General features: G+C 43.1%; 1 long non-coding RNA gene across 1 annotated transcript; it reads left to right on the plus strand.

Annotated features, from left to right (window-relative positions):
* The first annotated feature begins 2,211 nt into the window (after positions 1-2,211).
* Positions 2,212-22,624, plus strand: LOC116586358. The gene is made up of 5 exons (XR_004284002.1): positions 2,212-2,283; positions 7,864-7,992; positions 8,120-8,252; positions 10,200-10,269; positions 22,397-22,624. It is a non-coding gene; the product is annotated as an uncharacterized LOC116586358 (long non-coding RNA).
* The last annotated feature ends 689 nt before the right edge of the window (positions 22,625-23,313 follow it).

A 23,313-nucleotide genomic window follows, 5' to 3' on the forward strand; every position in this document is an offset into this window, starting at 1 on the left:
ATTCCATCAGAGTCACATATTTCCTAGACATTGGCATAGAAATATTAATACTGACAGATGAAGATTGTCACCAAACTTTATGTTTCTATCAAAACTATTGTTTTCAAAGAAAATGCCTTCCCATTCTGACCTCTATTTTAGTCCATCCAACCTTGGTCTTTTAGGCAACTGAGCTTTAAGCTTCAAGAAATCCCCAAAGACCAACATGAAAAGTCAATGAATCAGCATGGTATATTAGCACAGCTGTCATCAGAAGGACAAAGGTAATTTTTACACTAACATGTGAAAAGTGGGAAATAACTTGTTAATTATTAAATACCTAGTAAAAATTTTATTAATGGTGAATGGTAAGTCACTTCACAATTTCTAGTGGTCCACAACTGGGAAAAATGAGAACAAAAGAAACACTGTTGTTTCCCTTAGGTAGACTCTAACATGTTGTGTTTACTGATGGAAGATGGAGTTTGGAGATTTGGAGATGAGAGGCCAGCTATAAGGTGGGAAGGTGGAGAGTAGTTGGCCGCACATGGTAAGTGAATGCAAGAACTGAGCCCAGATACAGATGATCATGAACAGTATCTTTGGTGCCCAGAAGGTGAATCACCACTAGAGACATAGCAGTAAGTGACATAAAGGGACGAGGAAAGGAAATTCTCTCCATTATTTCCATTTCACGTGGTGTATAAAAGTACTCCCAAAGAAGCTTTTAAAGAGAAACCAATTATATTTACCAACTATTTAGATGCTGATAATAAAAAGACCAGCTTATGAGGAAGCAAAGCCACATATTAGAGCCCAAAGAATAGTTCTCTGCGATAAACAAAATAAGAACAGGTCTCACCTGCAGAAGATGACACCCATTTCCCTTGACTAATACTGAAGACATTGTTCCAAGATGTCCCAGGAGATACCAACTATAATTTCTCTACTTCGTCAGGGTTCAATCCTACCTACTGATGAGATACAGAGAAGACAGGCATTATGCTCAATCAGGTTAAAAAAAGAAACTTAAAACCCTAAAAATGGACTTCGGGAGCACCACTATGGAGCCAAACACTAACCATATTTGAAAAAGTAGAACTTATTCAAGCTGCAGAGCTAGATGAGAAGTTTCTGAAAGTATGTAGGAGAATAACAAACCGCCAGTGAGGCCAATCAGCACTGCGGTTTACGGCTAGAAGGAGGCTGCCAGAGGACTTTTCTCAAATCTCTATGACAAAGCTAAGTAAGCATTTGAATTCCAGAAAAGCTAAAAACCAAAGGAATGTTCTCATGTGTTGAAATAGCTCGCTCTAAGACACCTACCCCAGTGTTCTCTGAATAAGTGACTTTGAGGAGGGAAAAAATAGAAAGGCAAAGGAAAAAGGAAAAGACTTAAAGAGTCTCCCTTCCGTTGAATGTCTAACTCCTGAGTTCTGGAGAGCTAGCCCTTTCAGTCTCTATTAGTGGAGCGTTTAGGGCGCATCCTCTCCCCTTTGCCACCTTCTACTAGCTCAGGATGAAGAGTCAAACTTCCATAAAGCCCTTTCTCCTATTCTAACAAAGGCTTATATAATAAATAAGATTTTGCTTCCTCAGATATGCTCGGGCCAGCTCTTACCAGCTTGTAAGAGTTGGTTGTTAAATCCAGTATGCAAGAAGTCTGAACCACTGATGGCTTGACCTTGGCCCCATGGACTCTGGAAAACACTAAAAATCAGGACTTTCTTATATTTGAGATCTGGTTTACCAGATACCACTAGGTATAACATTTTGGGGAGTAATCTTTTAGATATAAGAACACTTTAATGTTATTTTCTGCAAAAGCTTTGTTTCCGTTTGGCCTACGGCTTGGTCTGTAGTGTTCAGGGTGGCTGAACAGAGGCCCGGTGGCCGCAGGAAGAGACTCGGGCAGAAGCCCTGACTTCAGGCCGGCACCACGGGGCCCCACGGAGCAAGACTCCCGGTGACGCCCGAAGGGGAGCCACGTGAGGAGACGTCTGGGGGCCACCCGCGGAGTCGGACAGGCGGCGGCCATCTTCTCAGTCGGCGGCGCCTGCGCCACGAGGCCAAGCTCCAGCGGGCGGCCCGCTGACCCCCGGCGGCACCTGCGTGCTAAGTCGGCGTCTAGGGTTTGACTGCTCACGTCAGCGCGGCCTCCGCACGCACGTCCCGGAAGGGGCGCCGCCAGCTGCCTGGTTGGCGTCTTCAGGCGACGCCGAGGACCGGGATCTTCTCCGCCCGCTCGCAGGAGCGGCGCCGACGGAGCCACGTGCTCCCCGCCGAGCCGCCGCCCAGAGAGAGGTCAGTGCAGGAGGCCCAGAGGGCCGGGCGTCCACACGGCCTCCCCCTGGGTGGGATCAGGCGACGGTGGGAGCCCCTGCTGGGGCGCCGGGGAGCGGGGGGCACTGCAGGGGCTACATTTGCCCTGTGTTACTGGCTATCCCGGGAGGCAGACCGTGGTTCCGAAGGCTGCGACCGGAAGAGAGGTTGCCGGGTGTGGGAGGCCGGAGGAAGGGGCGTCCCGGCGTCTGTTCTTCCAAACACTGTGGAAGAGACCGATACCTAGAACTGTGTAGGAGATTGCGATATTTTAAAAATAGATCCTTTTTCAAACACTGCTGAGGCACAGGAATCATGTGTAGGTTTTACTGTATTAACTGTATTTACTGTATTTTGTGGTTTAGAATATAATCCAAGTGTCGGGGAAACCCATATGATAAATGAATGCGTGACTCAACATTGCGCTCAGAATGCGGTTTGCCCTTAGAGCTCATCAGGAGCCACATCACGCCGCAATGAGTACTCCTGGATGAACAGTTTCTCCGTGTTACCCTGTGAGTCTTTTAACAGCTCACAGCTCAGTTTAGGCCCTTTTTCTGTTCAAGATAGGTAGCCTGGTGGTAAGGTAGGCTCTGTAACTTCACGTCTGATCTTGTAGTTACCCCCACCCATAAAACTCAGGAAAATGCCCGAGTTTCCGCCATAACTGCCCACCTAGTTAAGAGATCACTACCAGCCCTTGGGAAGGAGTGGAAGGCAGGTAGGAAATGAATGTGACAGTGCCTTTCTTCAGGCCAGTTGTCCGAGAATCAAGGAAATAAGCAGGGTTCTCCTTATATGTATAAGCCAGGCAAACCATGGCCATCTCTGAATTTGAATTGCTTGGCCGGTTGCATAACCAGTCACTGTTTGTTGTAAAGAGAAAGGTTAATTTAAATCTGTGACCCAAGAACTCAGACATCACTCAGAGAGGCAGGGAGGCCTCTTACAGATTCAGCTCTAACGTCAACATCTGGAAATTATCCCCATTTCCAGCATCTTTTCTCTGTTCTTGCGTTAACTTGTTCTGGATCAGAAGTGGATGATTGTACAGTATTTATGCTGTCATTCCTTCTCTCAGCAAGCATTTATTGACTGTTCGCCCTGTGGTAGGTGCTGTAACTTACAAAGTAACTTACAAAGTAACTTACAAAGTATAAAGGATAAAACAAATTTATATGAGGTTATGTTATGAGGATTTTCCTGTATTTATTAGAAGAAAAAAGTCATTTAAACTGTGTACTCTCTCTTTTGGTCCTTTTTAAAATTTGAAGCCAATAAATTAGCTTATAACATGTGAACCTTAAAAAATAAACTAGCCAGTTTATCAGTAAAAGAAGTTTATTTGGGAACAGGGGAATAGCAATACTGGACATGCAAACTATAGCAACCATTGGAAAGTCCAGATCACTTAGGAGAGGAGTGTTCTTTTATAGGGACACATAGGCTCTTGTGGGGGGGGGGGCTGTTGGAAGCAAAAGTCCATTGGAAGAGGACAAGAGTTTGGGGTTGTGGCAGCTTCTCATTTGCTGAGTTGGCTATAGTTGTCACTGGCTGGACGGTTACTGGGCAAGGAGAAAACTTCCTTCCTTTTGTGTAATGGTAAAGTAAGCTTCAGTCTCCTGGGAGGTTTGGACTATGCTTATTCCTAGTGGGATCTGCAAACAGGGGCAAGAAGGCTCCCCCTTCAGGGTTTCCCAACTCCCCTTTAAATGAGGTTTCCTGTATTCATTTTCCCAAGTAAAACCAAATGTTAACTCTTAAATTGTTTCTCTACTTTTATTGGTTTTTAATTATTATTATATGGCTATTTATTTATTTATTTTTAAATAATTTCTACACTGAACGTGGGGCTCAAACTCACAGCCCCAAGATAAAGAGTCTCACACTTCACCAGCTGAGCCAGCTGGGCACCTCTATAGCATTTTATTTTAGAAAAAAAGAAGAAGAAGAAGAAGAAAAACCCTTCTATTTTCCTAGAATAAATTTTCATGGTAGAAATTCCCACAGTGGGAATGTAACAATTTAGTGAAATAATAACCCAGAGTATTAACATTGTAACTTGAATTAACACTCAAGATCCTGAAGATGAAAGCCAGAGGTACAGGGTCAGAGTATAAGGAAATCTAGACTAGTTCTTATAAAGTGGTAACTGCTACCCAAAAACCAGAAACTTGACATATTTGGCAAAGCTGTGCCACTCTCCAAAATGTTGACATTGCTGAGTATTTCTTTCTCAAAATGATACTTCGTGCTAATTTGACCTCATTTCCTTATCAGTAGATCTGTTCAGGAAAGGATAGCCAACTGCTGAGACACTATAGGAAGTGGTGGGGGGGGAGCGTAGAGGGAGGAGGGGTGGACATGGAAGCTCATGCTTTCACCAGCCCTAGTCCCTGCCATTCCCAGTCCATCCCAGGGGCCAAGGAGAGAGTTTCTCTGGGTGGAGCAACAGAAGAAGCAATGGTAGTTACCCCTGCAAAGAGGAGAGAGGTGTTTCTGGTACTCCTGAGGCACAGCTTTTTTTTTTTTTTTTTTTTTTTTTTTTTTTTTTAATTTCAGTTAGCCAACATATAGTACATTGTTAGTTTCAGATATAGTGTTCAGTAATTTATCAGTTGCATATAACACCCAGTGCTCATCATCACATGCCTCCCTTAATGCCCATCACCCAGTTACCCCATCTTCCCACCCACCTCCCTTTGTTCCCTATAGTTAAGAGTCTCTCATGGTTTTTCTTCCTGTCTGATGACTTCCCATTCAGTTTTCCCTCCCGTCCCCTATGATCCTCTGCACTTTCTTATATTCCACAGAGGAGTGAAACCATATGATAATTGTTTTTCACTGATTGATTTATTTTGCACAGCATAATACCCTCCAGTTCACAGCTTTTTTAATGGAGTATCCATTACCTTATCTCTCTTGGTGCAAACTTTTTTAACAGTGTCTCACAAGAGGCAAAATAAACTGACATCTGTGATCCAATTTCTCTTAACCTCTTAAAGATTCTGTGGGTGTGCACATGAACTCTGGAAGAGGGAGGAGGAAGGAAAGAGGCCTGAAAGATCTGTCAGCTTTGAAAGCAGCCCCCCAATGATAGAGAATTGGCTTTAAGTCTCATAGACCTAAGTATGTGCACATGCAGACATCAAGCATAAAGTTAAAAATCATCTGTCTTTTCTGTGTTTTCAATGTAACGCTGGTTGTTATGAGAAGGGAAGCAGAACAAAATGTCGGGAAGCTTCTCTAGTGTGTTTTATCTTCAACATTTGAAAGGTAACTATACAAATCATTTTAAAATCAGGATTAACTCAACAGAACTCTGAATTTTTTTTATTAGCTTAAAATTTCCCTGGCAAGAATATATGGGTAATTACCTTTTTTCAATTAAAGTGAATGTGGAGGAGGTGTCTTTTTGACAGTTTTTAAGAGAAAATGAATAATGAAGAAGAATGGCCATTTAGTTCCTAAAGACATATATTTTTATAAAATGTGCTAGCCCTTCTAACACTACTAATATACTTAAAAAAAAAAAAAGATTTTATTTATTTCTTAGAGAGAAAGCAGGAATGCAAGTGGGGGAAGGGGCAGAGGGAGAAGCAGGCTTCCCGCCAAGGAGGAAGCCAGGCGTGGGGCTCCATCCCAGGACCCTGGAATGATGATCTGAGCTGTAGGTAGCTGCTTAACTGACTGAGCCACCCAGGCACCCTGACTAATACTCTTTTTGATGTGAGGAACAATACTTCTTAATAATGACTTTAATCTTATAATTAAAAATTCTGTAAAAAGTTATGGCAGAGACTACCAGAAGAAACTAAGCAGTCTTTCTTAAATGTTACCTTGTTTTCATTTACTACCTATCTTCTGCTGCTAACTCTCCCTTCTTCAGACAAAGATTGATTATTTTAGCAAAAAAGTTATGAATACCTGTTATGTGCGTTGGTCCAGGGTGAGGAAGCGACAGTTGTGAATAAAACAAAATGTGATGAGGAAGCCAGCCAAAATTCTCTAGATTGCATTTACATAGGTAAGGTATGACAAAGACTGTTGATTACCTCCGGTTCTATTTTCTGACTTTGTCCCATCAGTGTCCAAGGAACTCCATGAAATCTGATTGATTGCCAGTTACTGGCATTGCTGCCTCTAATAGCCCTGTTTGCCTGGGGTCTATTTCCTGTGAGAATTGATAAAGTACACGGAGAGAAAAGTAGAAAACCAAAGGGGACCATGCCACTTACTTTAGAAAGATTCTTTAAATGGGCAATAAAGACAAAGTCTCATTAAGAGGAGGTTTTCAGAAGGTATTTGATGGTGGGGAGGGAACTGGAGGCCAGAGGATAGAGCATAAGCAAAGAAGATTTTTACAACCAGAGGGTGTGTAATGGAGAAAATTAAAATCCAGAACAGAAATAGCCATCCAAAGCTGCTGCAAAGAAGAAAAATGGGAAAGAAAAGGAGAAGCAGATGGAGGTCCAGGAAGGACCTCAGACATTAGAAAAGAACATTTTAGGGGTGCCCAGCTAGCTTAGTCGGCTAAGCACTTGACTCTTCATCTTAGCTCAGGTCTTGATATCAGGGTCATGAGTTGAAGCCTGGTGTTGGGCTCCACAGTGGGCATGGATCCTACTTAAAAAAAAAAAAAAAAAAAAAAGGAAAGAACATTTTTAGTTGAAATAATAAACGAGAGAGGAGAAACAAAAGCAGCTCATGTTCTTCTCTTGGGCCTGGTATAGGTGTTTCCCATTCATAAACAGCTACTATCCCTCAGTCACTTACTACAGTGCAGTTGTGGTTCTAAGTCCCGTACTCATGGGAGTCCTCTTATGGAACCCTCATAACCGTCCCATGAGATCAGAACCATTACCCTGCCTTACAGCTGTAAATGGCAGGACCAGCCTCCTTGCCCAAGTTGTGTGGCTTGTAGTCCCTGCACATCCTGCTTCCTGTGCCCCCCCCACCCCCGGAAGCTCACCTGGTTCTGCTGAGACTGCCGGCGCCACCAATACCATGGTGACCTCTTCTTCCTGGGAATATGGCAAAACCACTTGTCCCGAGCCCTTGCAGCAGGGTGAGGCATGGGCTGATTCTGGATGTGAGTGGCCATGATGTGTCCAAACTCTCTAAAACCTCTCAGAGGACCTTTCATGCTCTCTTGGTTCCATCACCAAGAGTAAGACACAGAGGCCCCAGGGGAGAACTCTGAGGCCATAGAAGATGGCGAAACCACTCCCTGACATGGCCTGAGTCCAATTGCCAAAGATGGACTTCAGTGTTTTCAAGAAATAACTTGTCTCGTCTTAAATCACTGAGATTTAGGAGTTACTCTAGTAGTAGCTTTTTGCTGTTAAGACTTCCACTTTTTTCCTGGAAAAGCTCTTTGTCATCTTGTATAGGGTATCTCAGCAAACCAATGGAGTGGTTCTTGGCTTTGCCTATAGAGCCTATGCTTCAGAATTCTTGGTGACGAGCAAGCTGGGCAGGGTCACTCTGGGGACCTGTATACTCTGGAAGGCTAAGGAGGCTGGTGAGCCCAGAGCTGGTACAAGCTGCATCTTCTTGTAGGTCAAGCTGAACTAGGACACCTCAGGCCACAAGAGAGGTCTTGGTGTTCAGGACTCCTGCTCTTTCTGTCTGTCAGGCCATTGAGACACCCCTGGGTTCTATCTGTGCATCACCTAAGGGATTTCTCAGGTAAGTTCCACACATTCCTCACTGTACTCAGTATTTTTTCAAATATCCAAGGTCCTGACACAGAGCTACAGATAACTGCCGCTTTCCTCTGACATTTTAACCACTCAGTCACTGCATCTATTTCTAGACTTTAGGGGCCTGAGAAGAGAAGGGAAGGGGGATTCAGATTTTTGGTGCTCTGTCAACCGCAGAATGCTTGCCAAGCTGCAAAAGAAGAGAGCCATCTTTTCCCACACCCACCAATCACCATAATAGGCATGGTAAGTGGTTCATGAGCTATAACAGAGAGAATTTGGTGATGTTAAATGGAGAACTCAGAAGGAATGAGATTAATGGAGTATGGTCATTGTCTACTTCCATTTTCCTGCTTTAAGATCTTTGATATATCTTCCCATCTTTGTGCCCTTGGGGTGGGGAAAAAAGGTCAGGGATGCAGAACCAAGGTTCTCTGGAAGGACTGACATCTTGTAAGCCTGCAAGCCTGAATCTCTGGGCAGGTGGGGGACCCAAATGTTCTCTGAAGGTGAATAGAAATAATCTTATCTAAAACAAGGGCAATGTTGGACTCTGTTTTTGGACTTCCAGGCTTGGCTCTTGGTCGAATATTGCAGTTACTTAGGCTGGCAGATCTCTGGTCTATTAAAAAAAAAAAGCAAAAGCAAAAAAAAAGCAGCAAGCATCCTTGGGTCTCCTGCATAAGCAGTCACTGCAGAGGCAGTGAGAAGCAGTGAGCAGTTAGTATCTGGAGCACCTCTCTGACACCAGAGGTTACTTCACTCTGTTTGAAGATAACCTAGTACATATCCATAAGAGAAAAGCGTGGTTTATTTCAGTATCTTTTATGAGTGGCTATCCATATTATAAAATCATAAAACATGGACACTGAAAGAGAGCTTAATGAAACTTAATTTTCCTGATTTAGGAAATGAGATTGTTGGACTAGAACAATTATAAATATGCTTCTAACTATTAAAGTCATACATACATACATATCATAGATCTATGATATGTATATCATAGATCTATGATATGTATGTATGTACATACCCATGGACACATAAAAAGAAGCCATAAAGTATCAAGCTGCATTTTTTAATTTTATTTTTATTTTATTTATTTATTTTTTTAAGATTTTATTTATTTATTTGACAGAGAAAAATCACAAGTAGATGGAGAGGCAGGCAGAGAGAGAGAGAGAGGGAAGCAGGCTCCCTGCTGAGCAGAGAGCCCGATGCGGGACTCGATCCCAGGACCCCGAGATCATGACCCGAGCCGAAGGCAGCGGCTTAACCCACTGAGCCACCCAGGTGCCCCAAGCTGCATTTTTTTTTTTTTTAAAGCAAACATGTCAAAATGCCTACATGATACATTTCTTTCAGGAAGTAAGTCTCAATTGACGGTGAATTTGAAAGCAATTTTAATGTTGCCCATCATTCCCTAGTAGACAGAGACCATTTTTCTAGGCCCTAGATAAAATCTCAGGCAGATCCAATAGCTTTTCAGGCCCAAGAACATCAGCTTTTGATGTTCAAAATTCAGAACAGTTTAACATCTTAACTCCAACCTAATTCTCATCTGAACACAAGTTGGCTTCCGGCTTGGAGGCTTGCTGTGGAGAACTGGGTGTTGTTAGCTTCCTCTCTCCTTTATTTACCTCTTCTCCAACATGCTGGCACTTGTATCGGGCCCCTCAGAATCACCCTATGGAGAGAGGGGAGGAGGGAGCCAAAATGCATCCCCAAAAATCTGATGGAATCTCCTTCTGGCCCCTGCCCCTGGCCCCACCCGGCCCCGGCCCCAGGTGACTGCTGTGCCATCAAGGCCTCTCTCCAGTGGAAGTAGCTTCAGGTTTATCTCCCTTGGTCTCTCTTGCTGAGAACAGCTCTCCTCTGGTCAACAGCTTATCTCTTCTCACCACCCCAAGATCCTAACTAGTTGCCCACCTTTCTTTTGGGATCCCCTCTCTACTTTAGGGCAAGATCCATTTATCTTAGTCTGTTTAGAATAAGGAAGTTGGGAGAACTAAATTTCTTTTATTATAAGCCACCCAGTCTATGGTACTTGCTATGGGAGCCCAAGAGGACTGAGACAACACCTTTCCTCCCAGTCTGAATGGTGGGGTAAGGAAGCATTAAATGCATCAGTTCTTCTCTCTGAAGATTAAATGGAATAATTTAATCCAGGAATTGTCTGTCTCTTCCTGTTAGGTCTTTGCAAACTGTTTTATAACAAATGTGGATAAAGACTCTGGAGATGGCAGTGGCCAGTGTCAGATATGTAAGTTACAATATTATTTATAGCCTCTGTTAGATATGCTCAAAGCCTCACGTGTAGAAACATCTGTTTGCTCTAGGAAGTCATCAAAAATTCAACTAACTCAGAAATAGTGACTTTGTTGTGCCTGACAATGACTTCCTTTCCCCCAAATTAGCAATTAATATTAGCATATCATATTAGCAATTATATTTCTACAAGCAACCCAAAAGATGGCTTAACTTATTAATGTTTTAATTATCAGAACTAATTAGAGATGGGAAATGTGGTCCAGTTCCACCCACTGAAAAATAAGCCCTAAACAAGTATTTTTTAAGTGGTGATGATTTGGCCTTAACGTTTCCAGGCTTCTGATGCACATGGTCAAAATATATCATGGATAACGGGGAAATCTATCCCCCTGAGATCACTGTTGCTCAAGGTCAGTGATTAGTTCTTGGGGCTTCTATACACCCTCCCCCACAAGAATGATCTCAGTTGTAATCACCACAGGGATAAAGAAAAATGAAAGTGACTTTATTTAAATGCCATGTCAATGGAGTAAATAAGGAAGTGGTCTGGCTTTTTTCCCTACCCTTGGAAAAATAGCATGACACACAGAAAGCACTCAGTGAAGTATTATTCTTGATGACGAAAGGAACATGAGGACAATAATGGTAGTGTTCTCAGGACAGGCCATCTTATGGAATCACTCTTGCCCACAAGCGTTGGTTGGAATCACAGTCGTTTATTCGGCAAGCATTTGTGTCAGCACTGTGCAAACTGTTAGAAAGGGTACAGTGAGCCAGAGATGGGCTTACCATCAAGGTGCTTATCACTACCAGGCAGGTAATAGTGTGGTAAGACTCTTGATGGAGTTACTCTTTTGGCTCTGGAACCACCTAAAAATCAGAAAAAACTTTAGGCTGGGATTCGTATCCCTAACCAGGGATCTGATAATGAGTTAGAGTGGGCCAGGAACAGGAGAAGGAAAGAGAGCCTATGGTACTGCTCAGACAAAGGTTAAGAGATGAGAAAGCATTCAGGACACAGCTGACAGTTCACTATGATGGGGGAGCGGAAGGGATGACAGGAAAGGAAATAAGAGAAGCAAGCAAAGAACTCAAGATGAAAGTCCTTGAAGGCATGTGGGGAAATCTGGACTGTGTCCTAAGGGTAATGAGGCACAATCAGAGGGGTATAGAGTGGAGGAAGGGGGTTGCGTGCTCCGATGGGAATGCAAAGAAAGAGTGCTGTGGCCCAGTGGGAAGAATGGAAGGAAGGGAACAAAAATAGAGTTGAGACTATTTAGGAGGCTGTTGGATTAACCAGGTGAGAGAGAAAAGAACTCAAACTAACATAGGGACAAATAGGAAAGAGAGAAATACATGGATTTAAAAAATTGAAAAAGTAAAACTGATAGTAGGCCTCAGTGACTGACTAGATGTGGGGAATATGGCAGAGGGAGGAGCCAGGGATGCCATGGAAACTCTGACCCCACAGGGCAACAACAGGGATGACAGGTGCTGTTCATGAGAAAGGCAATACAGTGCGGGAGTGGGCTTCGGGGGAGCTACGATCGCAATTTAGGATATCCCCATTCCAAAATGCTGGTGGATAGCCATGTGGAGGTGACAAGCATACTGTTGAATTTTCTGTGGATTCTGCAATTAAGAGATAAACAAATGGAACCCACAAAGGATTCTAAGAAATTGCGGTAGAAAAGATAAGTATCACTAAAGCCAAAGAAAAGCAGTTCAAGAACGCAGTGGTTACCAGTATCAGATGCCGCTTAGAGCTTAAATCAAATAATGCCAGAAAAGCCACCTTAAATTTTAGCAACAAGGTTTTAGTGATCTTGACAGGAGCAGTATTAGAGAAATGTTGGGAGAAAGGCCAGATTATAGGAGAACTTCAGAGTGGAGAGTAAGGGAGTGGTGATGGTGAGTGTAGATACCTGTTTCAATATACTTGACTAAAGCCAAAGGTAAACAGATAAGGAAGTTGGTGGATGTTTTAAAATTAGTTTTCATTATTATTCCAGTAATGGGAAGCTAGCAGATTAGAAGACCACTGCCATGGAAAACATAGTTTGTTACAGTTCCCAAAAGGAGGGGCAGATGGGCCACACTGGGCCACACTCGGGAAGCACCAGGGTCAGTCAGGAGGCAGAGGAAAATGGGGGAAAATACAGGCAGAAGACTTTCTTGTGGATTTTACAGGAAGGCAAGGCAAGGCAGGGTGAGTGGGCTTAGAATTGGCTAGCGGGACTAATTCTGGTGAGCTCTGGAGCAGAGGGCCTGTCTGTATTGTCTGGTACCTGGGCCTGGGGTAATTAGCATAGGAGGAGAGTGGACCAAGTGCAGCAGTCCTGTGAGAGCCACGTAAAAGAGGTGGTTGGGGTATGGGTTCCGAATTGGCTAGTGTACACAGGACAGGTGAGTTGTTTTTTGTCTCTAGAAATTAGCTAACTTGGAGAGAGGTGGACCCTCCCTGGTCAGCAAGGCCTCAGATGCCAGAGCATCAAGAATACAGAATGATGAAAGTATAGTTAATCCATAAGGAAGGAACGTGGAAACAAAGGAGGGAATTGTTTTGGGTTGGGAGAAACTTGAACTGGTTTAAATGCTGATGGAATGAAGCAGTAGCAAGAGAGGCAGCAGGAAGGAGAAGGGACTAGAACAGAGCAAAGCCCATCAGGCTGAAAGGGAAATAGCATTAGCATTGAGTGTGGCAATGAGCAATCTCTTCAACTAGAATGGAGGGAGCCCATGAAAGGATGGGTAGAAGAAAGGTATGTGGCAAGAATTTGAGGGTGTTTCTCTCCAGTGGCTTTTATTTTCTCTTAAGAAGTAGAAGAAAAATTTCCCCACAGAAGACTGATGAAAAATACAGATAGATGGATGTCAACTTTATGGTCACCCATTTTTCCCGAATGTGGTTTCACTTACAAGTAGAAAACATGACAAATCAAACTTTGTCATTCAGTCATTTGCTTTCCTTCCTTTAAAAGGTTGGTCTTAACCCCCCAGCCATGAACTGTAGGCCCAGGGCAGGCCTTAGCCGAGCTCCCTGAGCAGCAGGGTGGCTGTCATGGCTATTGATGAGTTCTGGGCACCTCAGATCATCAGTGTCATGGTGAGCTTAGAGGGCCTCCAGTCACCGGAACATTTGGGAAGGACAGATGAAGGAGTGTTTCCTGAAGCCTGGGAGCATCTGGTGGCCCGAGGAAAGGCTTATGGAAGAAGTGGGGCTGACCTCAGGAAGCAGAGGCCAAGGGGAAGGAACAAAGAACCTAGAGGTGGAAGTCCGGAAAGGGCCAGCGCAGGCTGCTCTTAGACCAGCACAGCCAAACAGGGCAGTGTATTTAGAACTCGAAGATGCACACTTGTCTTCCCCCCACCCCCCTTCTCTCTCAGGTTTCTGTTTTATGATTTGTTAGACTATTTCTGTCTTCACTGGCTTAAATAAAGCACTAACCTGCTTTATAGCCCAAGTGATTATTTCTTGTTACTTAGTTGCTTTCATAATATAGTCTCAGAAAACTGAAGCTGCCTCAGACCCCCCAGTCCTCACTTCCCAGTGTAGCTTTATGCGGGAAGGGTCTGTCCACCCCACACAGCTGATGAGAAAAGACTTCAGATACCCCTGCATGCACAGGCACCCCAGAACCCCAGAGTGTGCATCAGGAGGGCCCTCACCTAAAAGCAGTTTTCAAGGTTCTGCTTTGCTTTGACATTCTCAGCAATCTGCTTTCCAAATCAATCACTTAATAAAGTGGCAGCAGTGAGCCACCATTATTTGCCAAAATGGCCGGGCCTCCCGCTGGATCTCGAGGAGGAAACAGAGAAGCTTTTCCCATTTTCACGCTCTGCCCCTACTCTGGGGATCAGGTGTTTCTATACCAGGGGGAGGGGTCCTTGAGAGGCCACCTGCTCTGTCACCAGCACCAGGCCCTCCCCCAAGACACATGGGCTCCCTCAACTGTCACAAAAGAAGAAAGACTCAGACCTTTCCTTGGTAAAACCTTTAGATAAAAAGATTTCATAAATTTCTGCAGTGACTATTTCAAAACTAAATAACGTTCTGATTTTGTCAACCTCTGAAATGAAAGTAGAGAAAGAGACTGGAGGGTGGTGGGGCACAGAGGGGCAAGGAGGGGAGTACCACTGCCAAATGGGAAAACAGGAAACAGAATATAGAGGGAGAACCAAACAATAAAAAAGTTTTAACTGGGGCTCCTGGATGGCTCAGTGGGTTAAGCCTCTGCCTTCAGCTCGGGTCATGATCTCAGCATCCTGGGATTGAGTCCTGCATCAGGCTTTCTGCTCAACAGGGAGCCTGCTTCCCCCCCCCCCCTGCCTGTCTCTCTGCCTACTTGTGATCTCTCTCTGTCAAATAAATAAATAAAATCTTTAAAAAAAAAAAAAAAGGTTTAACTGACCCTTAAATGAAGAATTTTGTATGAAAGTACAGAGCTGTCTCTTTTCTCCCCTTTAATACCTATCAACTATGTTTGGGAAGAATGAAATGGGACCTACTTCAGCACTAGAAATGTAGCTGTTGGAGAGCTGTCTCCTTGTTGAAAAACAAACACACACACACACACACACACACACACACACACACACACACACGGAAATCTGATGAGCCAAAGTCAACAGATACTCATATCAGACTGGAGTAGACCGTACCCTCAGGATTCCCAGCTCACACCCACTGCTCTCATGACTACTTCTCCACTTCTCTCTTTGCCTAGAGAGGGGTCAACACTTTTAGGAATCCTCTCTGTGCCTGCAATTTTCACATTTCTGTTTCTGACTGCCCTTGGCCCCAAACTTCCCACCAACTCCCTTCTCTCCCTGCTCCAAGCTGCCCGCCTCTTTCTCTCTGAAATGAAAAAGAGATTCTGCTCTTCCTGGCTGATTTGCTGGAGTGGCTCAGCCAGGACAATTCCCTGTAGACATTATGGCAGAGAGGATGGCCAAAATCCCTCCTATTTCTTAGTCAAACCAATGGAAATGTCTTTTTTCTTGTACTTCTTTCCATGCCCCCTACCTTCCACCACCCTGTCCCAGCAGGAGCAGCCGCTGTGAATCTTTTACTGCCTTGAGATAGACCATCTGCCTGGGACAAGTGGGTTGGAGTGGTATGTTGGACTTTATATCACTTAGGAAACAGAGGTGAATTTGAGACGCCATTGAGTTTATGGAAATTAGGAGGAGAGAGTTTTAATTTCATTCAAAAATGGTGGCCAGTGGGTGCTGCTACCCAAATGAAGCTTCCGAGCGCCAAGACCAAAGACTTTCCTCAGCATATTTTATGGGCTCGGGGGCTTCATGTGGCTGTGCCGGGAGCTATAAGGAGAGCCGTGCAGGTTCCCTGCTTTACTGAAAGTGTCAGGCCATCTGGGGGTGTGCCCACACTGAGGCTGGAGCACCAGGAGAACAGTGGTGGGCAAAATCACCCACTGGTCAGCCGCCCTTTTCCTGCTCTCATTTTTCCCTAGTGCACATAGAGTTGATTTTCCAGAAGTTAAGTATGCTGATGACATAATTCCAGACAGAGATTTGAAGAGTTCGATTTTCATGAGTCCAGTTTCTTGTTCTGCTTCGAAAAGTCTCACTGGGATTTCTACAACCGCTCATGTGGCACTAAAACATTTTTTTTAAAATAATAAACCAATTGCTTATTACACACTTAATGTTTGCCAAGCATTTCCTAAATATTACGATCCAGCATTAAAAATAGTCTTTGCACTCTGAGAGTGACAGCAAAGTTGGAAGAGAAGAACCTAGAATGCTGAATTGCCTGAGAACAAGAGAGGACGACTTGCAAGCAGATGCCATCTTGGTTTGTGACAGGAAGGGCTAAGGCTGTCCCCAGAGGAGTGAAGTCACTGCAGGCTGGGGTTCTGGGAGGACTTTGCGGTGCCAGTGTGTCCTAGCTGCGGGGCAAGGACCTCAGATGAGGCTGTCCTGGTTGAGTGTTGCCTCTGGCACTTACTATCTGTGGGGCTTTTGAAGTCTCAGTTTCACTTCTGTTAATGAGGACCATAATAGCAGGTACCTCACAGAACGTTCGTGAGGATTAAAGATCGAGTATACAAGAGCCTGGCTCACAGTAAGCACTCAGGAACTGCTAGTAGGATTATTCTGAGTGGGGGCCCTGGAGGATGGGTGGGATTTGGACAAGCAGATGGGGGAGAAGGTAGAGCCCAGGCTTTGAGGCCATCTGGAGTAAGGATAATGGGAAGGAAGTGCAGCCGTGATAAAGCGGATGTGAGTTCTGATCCCAGTTCTATTTTCTTATGATCTAGGGCAAGTACGCCCTGTGCCACAGCTTCCTCATCTGTTAATAATAGTAGTTGCCTTGTAGTGTTGTAGTGAGGACTAAAAGTGGTAATGTATCCTAAATGCTCAGCACACTCTCTTGGAAGGCAAACAGTGGGGGCGCATGAGCTGACTGACTCTGGGCAGAATGTTTAGGGAAAAAGAATGGAAGACTTACTCTATGAACATCTCACTCTGTGCACTTCAGTTTCTTTTAAATGTTTTAGTGTGTGGAGATTATTAATTCACACATACACACACAAAAAATCCCAAAAAGCATATGCAGAAAGAGATCAGTACAGAGCCTGGTATGGAGTAAATAGAAAATGGGAACCAGTGTTACGTGATGATTGCTGCAATATACTAACATGTTCCGCACAGGATGAGACCACATTCTTTATCACCTGCAAAAAAGAGAGTGCAGAATAAGCTCAAGAGACAGACTCCATCAGAGCAGTATTATGCAAAACAAATGCTGAAATTCCGTTCAGTCTTCTGAAGGAAACAAACCGTGTTCAAGTACTTAAAGTAATTTTAGCATCTATTTTATAACACTTAATTGACCCAATTATACTACCCCTGCCTGCCGCCATCCACGAGCATTTAAACACCCCCAGGAGGGGCGCCTGGGGTTAAGTGGGGTTAAGGCCTCTGCCTTCGGCTCAGGTCCATGATCTCAGGGTCCTGGGATCAAGCCCTGCATCCGGCTCTCTGCTCAGCAGGGAGCCTGCTTCCTCCCCTCTCTCTCTGCCTGCCTTTCTGCCTACTTGTGATCTCTCTGTCAAATAAATAAATAGAATCTTTAAGAAAACAATTAGGTAGAACGTGGTGGAACAAGAGAACTAGAAGCCTTGGTGTATCCCAGACAAAGATGGGAATTTAAAAAAGAAAAAAAAACAATAGCCCCAGGAGGTTTTCTACTTGCTTCCTCAGCTCTTTAACTATTAAGGAATATGCCTTAAAATAATAAATTTACATTTACTTTAAAAATTAACACATAGTTTATGTTTTTATGCACCTCAGATCCCTTTGACACTATTCTGAGTTACTGAGAGTTCACTATAGTCAAATGCTTCAGAGCTGTCAGTGTTTCTTCTCCATACTTTAGGCTTGAACTGACATTTACTTTCCTTTACTGCCTTTTTTTCCTTCTTCTGCATCATCTCCCATTCCTTTCCTACATGCTTTGATCCTATGGGTCAGCTTGGTAGGGTCTCATTGGCAGCTCTACAGCCTTCTAAACAAGGGCGTCAATTCTAAAAGGTTTCCCTGATTTCTCCAGAGCCCCCTGGGTCAGAAGGTTGAATAATGAGTTCTGAGAAGCCCTGGCTTTGCTTTCCAGGCCTGGCTCAGAGCCTGGCCTCCCCCTGTGCACTGACACTCACCTAGTTTCCCATCACACGCCACTTTCCAGGGACCTGGAGGGAATCACTGATGTTCAGCCACTGCCAGTGGCTCAGTGACTCTGAGGCACTGTTGCAGGCACGTAAAGGAATCTTCATGTGTTAAACCATTTGTTGAGTTCTTAAAAATCTGACCACTTTATTTAAAATTTTTTTTTAATTTTTAATTTTTTATTAACATATATCGTATTATTAGCCCCAGGGTACAGGTCTGTGTATTGCCAGGTTTACATACTAAATGGCACTCACCATAGCACATACCCTCCCCAGTATCCATAATCCAGCCAATCTTCCCCTCCCCCACCTCCCCTGGAAACCCTCAGTTTGTTTTGTGAGATTAAGAGTCTCTTATGGTTTGCCTCCCTCCCAATCCCATCTTATTTCATTTTTTCCTTCCCTACCCCCCAAGCCCTCCCATTGCCTCTCAAATTCCTCATATCAGGGAGATCATATGATAATTGTCTTTCTCTGATTGACTTATTTCGCTCAGCATAATACCTTCTAGTTCCATCCACGTTGTTGCAGATGGCAAGATTTCATTTCTTTTGATGGCTGCATAGTATTCCATTGTATATATATACCACATCTTCTTTACCCGTTCATCTGTTGATGGACATCTAGGTTCTTTCCATAGTTTGGCTATTGTGGACATTGCTGCTATAAACATTCGGGTGCACATGCCCCTTTGGATCACTACATTTGTACCTTTAGGGTAAATACCCAGTAATCTGACGACTTTGTGTTTTGTATTAATCATTAGAGGGCCTTGCCTCCCTTCAGTTAAACTCAACCTATGACTCTATCCTCTCACCACCGGAAGTCTATTGTGTAGCGACTGTGCTAACACAGCTTAAATTCCAGAGTAAAAGTACCAGAAGCAAAGAGAAAACAATCTCAGCAAAACCTGTGTCCTTGAGGTTTCATTTTTAAATTCTAATTTTTCTGAGTCATTGGCAATATTTTTCTAGAAGTAGATTTTACTTTTTTAGATTGGCAATTGTTTTCCCATCTGGCTTTTCCACTTTGAAATTCATCAGGAACAAAGCTGAAGTCAATATTTTCACAGCTCTTTGGTGGCAGCTTGATTACCGCTCTTCATACAAGAAATACAAGTAAAATTGATTTGAATAGAGGACAAGATGTACAGAAAATACACTCAGAAACATCAGACTTTCCCAACTTCTTGCTGTTTGCCTCACAGAGGAGAGCAGATCCCACATTCCGCCTCATCGGTCCCAGACACTTCTCTGGAAATTCTCTTGCATGAGAGCCGTATTTAGAACCTGACATGTGAATAAGGGCAAATTATCACTTTAAAAAGAGCAAGACAAGGAGCTATTATTTCTTCCAGATGGATAGGGAGTCATTTTCAAAGAAATAAAGACATTGATTTCTTCGTGGTCTTGTCAATAATAGTTCAAAGTTTGCATTATCAGAGGAAGAGAGAAGCTTCCTCTTCTAGGAAAAGCTGGTAGACTTAGTGACGGGAACTCAGAAGGTTTCTTTGTAAAGCCATGAATTAATGAAGGTTAAGCTGCAGGGCCTCTCACTTGCCCAGGCCCCTGCCAATGCTGGGAGCTCATCACTGGTGGGAGGGGGAGGGCAGGTTGTAATCAGGAAGCTTTTCTTTGTAAGCATTTCTGGTAAATTACCTAATCTCAGAAGGAAAGGACTCAAATCTCCATTGCACCAATAATTTGTTGTGACTTATTTTCTTTTTAGGTATATTTATTTTTATACAATTTTTACATTCATAATTTTGTATTATTTTCCTTAAAGAGAGTGACCAAAATTGTATAAGCTCCAGAACCCACAAAATCTATTTACTATTATATAAGAGTGAATCATTTTTCACTATAATTTATTGCCTGGTTTCCTTAACTGGTGGCTTCTTTTTAATTTTAAAAACAGTTATTATAGTATAATCTTTCCTTCATTCAGCCAAACCATGGAATGCGAACGTAGAGAAAAGTGTGTGTGCGTGGGGGGGGGGGGGGGCGGGAGCAGTGATATGAGGGCTTCTAAAGACAGGAATTCATTTTTCTTCTAGAAGATGGATCCTTAGGGTTTTTTTTTTTTCCTCACTGAAACATTGAAATGTCTTAAATTGGCAGTATGTTTCTGGCTTTCCAAAGTTATGAACACGCACTGACATTTCAAAGAAATCACAGCCCACCCACCCTTGCCCTGAGTAGAATTTGCTATAATGAAAGTTGCAATTAGAAAGAGTTTATCATTGGATCTCCTGTAAAGCTACGGTTGACCATGTTGTTCAGCATTTCATACTGTCCCATTACAGGGGACTCTCTAAAGCATCTGTCTGGTCTTAGTACCAAAAATGATTTACTTATTTTAGGCCACTGGAGTCTTTATCTTATCAGCTAAGTGAACTGTATAATTAGGGGCACTCACCACTTTGAGTTGGTTGCTGGTAAGCCCAGAGTTGGGTTTGCAGCTGAATCATGCCTAGTGCTTATGGTGTGCTCTTATAGTCATGTTCCTGGCTCTGCTTTATGTTATCTTTTTTCCCCTTTATTTCTAATAATTATTCATGCTATGCAGTTGGATTTTATATCTCCTTTCTCAAGAGAATAGGGATATGAATTAATAAAACATTCTTTAAAAAGCATTCTGGGTATAGTTTTATTATAGGTATATGGATTTGAAGCAAAAATTCTTCTCTAATCAAACCAAAAACTAAAAGGATTTTGAAGGGAAAGTAATTGAGCTATCAAGCATCCTTCTTGTTAATTCCCACTTCCCCTCTTAGCATTCATACTTCCACTGGCTCATCAAGAGCATCATCATCCCAGTGTTATTTATTTAACATCAGGGGGCAGTAATGGTGGCACTTCTTTCTAACTCCTCCTTGCCATACTCAGAATTTATCCTGCCCCCCACTCCATACCCCCATTCGTGAAAGGTCCCTGGCGCTCTGAGAGTAGTTAATCAAGATCCAGATGGTACTCAGGTTATCAATCAAATGCACTCAGGGCAGATGGATGCAAAAGAAATTTCAGAGAAGGTTCTCAAAAGTCTGAAAAAGGCTGTGAGGACCTTCTGGCTCTAGGGAGAACATCACAGATAATTCAGACAGAAAAGAGGTCTAACTGTGGGAGTGGCAGGCCCAATGTCCCACAACGCTCTGCAAAACTCTAGCTATTATTGCGGGGACAATGGACCTCTAGTAAGAAGCAAGCAAAGAGTGATATGTCCCAGGGGTTAACTCTGCTAGGGTTAACTCTGGCTGGGACAGTCTTCTTCTGGACTAGTCTGAGGAATTTAATAGCCTTCATTTTTTTTTTTTTCCTTTTGGAGAGAAAGTGAGCAAGAGAGCACGCGTGTATAAGCCGGTGGGGAGGGACAGAGGGAGAGTCTTAAGCAGGCTCCATATCCAGTCCAGAGACTGACATGGGGCTCTATTTCATGACCCATGACCCTGAGATCATGGTCTGAGTTAAAATCAAGAGTTGGATACTTAACCAGTTGAGTCACCCAAGCGCCCCTAGTAGATTCCATCTTAAAAATTCCAATCCCCTAGGATTTCCAATTCAGGTCAGAGTGACAACTGAGTCTAAGGGAGAGGCATTACCATTACTCCACATTTCTAGTTCTGATGCCCTTTGCCCCAGATGCCTCTCCCATGTTTGTATTCAGCTCCCAGACTGCCCTCCTATAGCATACCACCCCTCTGACTTCACTGTCCTAGAAGCCTTCTCATTGATAATACTGACCTCTTTCCTCAATTTCAATCAAAGATACCTTTCTCAGACTTTTCCTCCTATTCCTAAAAAGATGGGGCATGTTGACTCTGGGTAAATTTGAAATTCTATGTGAATCAGGATGATGTAAGTGTTTTATTTCCACCCACAAGTTGAGATGACTACTACTGAGTTATGTCACCTAAGAAAGCATTCAAAAGTACATTAAGACTCAGATGGAGAGCAATACTGAATGGCGTCTTAGTCAATTTGGGCTTCTATAACAAAGTCCCATAGACATGGTAGCTTATAAACAACAGAACTTCATTTCTCATAGTTCTGGAGGCTGGGAAATCCAGATCAAGATGTTGGCAGATTTGGTGTCTGGTGAAAGCCCACAGACACCCAAACTGTGACTGTGACAGACATACTTGTTGCCTCCCAGTATTTATTCCCCTACATCTTCCTAGTAAAGTCCCATTTGGTTCACATATTAGATGACCGTGTGCTTCGGAAACACAGGGCTTTTCCCTACTCCAAGGATGAATCCTGATTAGCGTAGGCTGGTCATGGTATTCTCTTCTCATCAAGGCTAGCATAACATTGTGAAGCAACTGAGGAAGGGAGTCTGTCAGGGAACTTCTGCAAGAGTTCACATTACCCTTACAGTGGCACAGGCAGAAGGGACATGCCTCTTCCCCTCTTCCAACCTTAGGTTGCAGTGAGCTATGGCAGCTGTGTTGAGAACGTGAGGGGGTGTACCTGAGAATAAACTGAGGACAGCAGAACAGAAAAGTGGAAAGAACCTGGCTCCTTGATTACATTTTTGAGCCTTTGAACTAGTCAACTCTGGAGTCCCCTTGTTTCTCACATTTTAATGAAAGGTAATACAATTTTCCTATTATTTAAAATACATTCGGTTCTCTTTTCTGTTTCTTAAGCCAAAAGCATATTAATTAGTATAATAACCAAAAATATAAGAACAAAAAAAAAAGAAAAAAAACCCCAACACTCAACTCACCCTAATGAGAACAGCTAAGAGTATGTGTGTTGGGAACAACTAAGATTCCCAGCAAGGCCACATAGCACCGACTTAACTTTTTATAAATATCACCCTTGACAATTTATCGTTTTCCTTATGATTCATTTGCTTATGGTTATACATGTTATTCAGTAGTTTCTCCAAGTTATTTTATTCTTGCTGCTTTTATTTGGAGGTGGGGACAGCTAATTATACTCTAGAACAGGAGTCAATAAACTTTTTCTGTAAGGGACTAGGTAGTAAATATTTTATGCTTTGTAGGCCATATGTCTCTGCTGCAATTTTTTCTTAATTTTGCCAGGATGGCTACAAGAGTAGACATAGACATTATGAGTGTGACTATGTTCCAATCAGACATTTTTATGGAAGATGAAATTTGAATTTCATGTACTTTCACCTGTCGTACAATATTATTCTTTTGATTATTTTCAGGCATTTAAAAAAAATGTAAAAACTGCATAAATTACTACATGTAAAATTGGAGAGATCTGAACAAAATCAGTGGATTATAGCAATGACAACTTCCTGGTTGGTTATATAATGTGTAGTTTTTAAGATGTCACCACTGGGGGAAACTGGAGCATCCACGG

The sequence above is a fragment of the Mustela erminea genome, chromosome 3 (assembly GCF_009829155.1).
Source record: "Mustela erminea isolate mMusErm1 chromosome 3, mMusErm1.Pri, whole genome shotgun sequence".
NCBI classification, from domain to species: Eukaryota; Metazoa; Chordata; class Mammalia; order Carnivora; family Mustelidae; genus Mustela; species Mustela erminea.